This window comes from Arachis ipaensis, chromosome B08 (assembly GCF_000816755.2).
Source record: "Arachis ipaensis cultivar K30076 chromosome B08, Araip1.1, whole genome shotgun sequence".
Lineage (NCBI taxonomy): Eukaryota > Viridiplantae > Streptophyta > Magnoliopsida > Fabales > Fabaceae > Arachis > Arachis ipaensis.
The window spans coordinates 89352365-89356010 of NC_029792.2; the positions used below are offsets into that span (position 1 = coordinate 89352365).

Below are 3646 nucleotides of genomic sequence, written 5' to 3' on the forward strand. Positions count from 1 at the left end.
TTTAAATTTTAGTTTTTAGTTAATATTTTAATTTAAATAATATTATTTAATTAAAATTTCATTAAAACACGTTCTTACTTTTTAAATAAACACAATATTAATTGAAAATAGTTTAAATTTTAAACACTAAAATTTCTTTGACTTTTTATTTATATAATAGATTAGTTACGTTATTTTATCATTTTCTTCTCTCTCTCCCGTAACGTCGACGAAGCCATATGCATGGTCTCTTTCTCGTACAGTAAAACCATATACGTGCTCTCCCAGTCTCCCTTGTACAGGAAAAGAGCTGTAAAGCCTGTCATTCAGTATAGAAAATTGTTCAAAGATTCTTCTATCCTTTGCAGGTAAGGAAACTCATGTTTGACTTTATTCTTGTACTTTTTATTATTATAAAAGTTTGAAGAGAAAAAAATATATATTTATAAAATAAAAGGAAAGAAAGTGTTATTTTAATATCTCGTAGAGGAGCGAAATAGAATTTTCTCTTATTATTATTTATTTCATTGTTTATGTGGGCTCATTATTTTTGTTATGGAAAAGGATTTGGAGTAGAGCAATGAAATGGAGAGAACCAAAAATATTGCACTGATACGGTGTTAGGAAACAAACGCAAGTTACGTTTTGTGTTTGTTTTTTTTTTTTTTTGTTCAGCATTTTAAATAAACGCAGGCTGCGTTTTATTTTTTCAAAGGTTTTCAAATTTTTTTTAATTTTGGTTGAGCCCAAACGCCTGCGTTTAGTGAGGGCCGTATTTTTTTTTGTTTTGAAATAATAAAATGCAGCTTGTGTTTTTTGTCAGTGTGGTAGCCTTTTTTTCGAACAAATAAAACGCAGGTTGCGTTTTTTGTGCATCAGAAAATTTTTTCGAAAAACATAAAACGCAAGCTGCGCTTGTTAAAAAAAATATATTCTAAGCAAGCGTCCAGCTTATAAATACGAACTAGAATTCATTCAAAATGCATCATTCCACTTCTACTCTTCCTTTTCTTCTATCTCTCGTATATGTAACGGTTTTGAATTTTTTGGTAGTTAGTTGTGTCAAAAAAATCGAATTATGTGAGGTTGAAGTTATGGAAGGTATTGTAAATTTGCGAGTGTATTATAATGGTGATATTATACCAAACACAAAGGAAGGAGTGACTTTTGTTTGTGAATGCCCATTGTCATTTGCTATACCGTGTACCATGAGTTTTGTGGAGTTGCAAAATGGTCTTTGTGATAACATACAAAATCACATTTCAAAAAGGGTGAGCAACATTTTATACAGGAATCCTGTACAAGTATTTGGTGGGCTAATACAGTTTCAAATAATGCCCATCACGGACGACGCCAGTATGCAGCATATGTTCTGTATTTATCAACAAACCCGATTTCACGTGCCGATGATAGATCTGTACGTTGAGTTCGAACAACATTAGAGCCTGGACGCGGTCGGCGAGGAGGTCAAGATTGATGAGTGCGGGGACCTAGATTGGGAAGAAGATAACAACGATAGTGAAGAGGAGTTCGAAGCCAACTATGAAGTCGATGACAAAAATGATGACGGAGACTTGGCAGGCAATCCGGCGATGCATAATGAAGCGGACTCGATTGTAAGGCGGCACCCGTTTGGTGTTCCATCTTTTATGCGGACTCTGGATCTGGAAGCCATGCATGTCCCAGAATTTTCTGAGTATGCAAATATGGGTATGTTATGATTATTAATTCAAGTTACCAATAGTGTGCATTTTATTTGCCTTGTCTGACTGATGGTGGTGTGCATGTTGTAGGTGAAAGCAACGTTGCGGCGGAAGATGGTGAGTTTAGTGTAGAAATGGAATTTGGCTCTAGAAAGTTGGTGATATCTGCAATCAAAAGCTACACTATCTCTAGAGGAGTTGATTACACGGTGTATGAGTTTGAGCCGCAGACATTCTATGCGAAATGCAAAGGTTATGGTGCCGGGTGCGACTGGCTTATCCGAGCTAGCTTGATTCGAAAGAAAGCTCGTTGGGAGATCAGGAGATACAATGGCAAACACACGTGCACCATGGGCACGATCTCACAAGGTCATTCCAAGTTGGACTCAGACACAATTGCAGATGCCATTAGGCCGTTGGTCGAAGCAGATCCATCGATAAAGGTGAAGTCTATTATTGCAGAAGTTCAATCTAGGTTCAACTACACTGTTAGTTACCGCAAGGCTTGGTTGGCAAAGTAGAAATCTATCGCAAAAGTTTTTGGTGATTGGGAAGTTTCTTACCAGACTCTGCCGGTATGGTTGAAAGCAATGAATGCAAAGATGCCCAGGTTTCGTGTCCAAATAAAGACGCTCCCCGTTTACCGTGAGAGTGAGGAGATTCAAGGTGTAAGAGTTCTGCATCGCATTTTTTGGAGCTTCTATCCATGTATAGTAGCCTTCAGACACTATAAGCCACTGGTGCAGGTTGATGGCATACACCTGTATGAAAAATAAAAGGTGCACTTCTAGTTGCCGTTGCACAAGATGGGAACCAAAATATTGTACCTATTGCGTTTGCAATAGTCGAGGGTGAGACGGCAGACGCGTGGGAGTTTTTCCTAACCAACTTACGGAGATATATTGTTACCATTGATGGCGTTGGTATTATTTCTGACCGCCATAACTCCATCGACGCAGCAATAGCTCGCAGTAATGGTGCATGGTCACCACCAAGAGCGTGGCACATGTTCTGCATCAGGCACATCGGGTCCAACTTCTTAAGGAGTTTTAAGGCTCCGTATTTGCATAAACATGTGGTTAACACAGGTATTTGATTTTGTTGATCTGGTTCTATTCACAGTAATTTTGTGGCATTTGCTTATGATTAAATGGTTTGTCTAACAGGATATTCGAGGACGGAACAGGAGTACAACAAAAACTACCAAAGGCTTCAAGAGCGGGGTGAGCCTTACACGCAATGGTGTGATGAGATCGGTGTTGAGAGATGGGTGTTGGCATTCGACGGTGGTCATCGTTGGGGACATATGACGACAAACTTGATAGAGTGCATAAATTATGTCATGAAGGGTGCACGCAACCTTCCTGTGACTACCATTGTTAGGTCTACTTTCTAAAGAGCGCCGAGGCTCATGAGCGTGTCCGTAATGGATTCACATATTCCGAATTTGCCACCAAAATAGTAGAAGAAAGTTTTCGACGTGCTGGAAGCATTGCGGTCAATCGGTTCGACAGGCGCAACGAGATGTTTGATGTTCACGAAATGTCAGATGGTTCCATTTAAACTGTTAACCTCGTGCAATGACACTGCGACTGTGGCCATTTCCAGGTCGAGCGACTTCTATGTCACCATGTCCTTGCATGTTGCGCTAACCAGCGTCTTGATTGGCAAGTATATGTGCACAACGTATACAAGATGTCCGAAATTTGCAAGGTCTATAGAGGTGAGTTTGTCCCGATGGGTGACCCATCTACGTGGGCTCCGTATGAAGGAGGGAAGGTGATCGCGAACTGGACATTGAGGCGCGCGATGAAACGAAGATCCAAATCAACCCGCTACTTGAATGAGATGGATTCGCAGGACATGCATGGTCCTCGCTGGTGTACTACATGTGGACGGGAGGGACATAGCCGGAGCCGATGTCCGCAGCGCGTAGGTCCGAGCTTTGCCAGGGGTCAATCGTG

General features: G+C 40.4%; 1 long non-coding RNA gene across 1 annotated transcript in view; it reads left to right on the forward strand.

The window, feature by feature from the left end:
• LOC110265611 overlaps positions 1–2211 on the forward strand; it is a 13879-nt gene extending 11668 nt beyond the window's left edge. Inside the window, exon 3 of the long non-coding RNA XR_002351774.1 lies at positions 2109–2211. This is a non-coding gene — a long non-coding RNA (uncharacterized LOC110265611). The remainder of the gene's footprint in view (positions 1–2108) is intronic.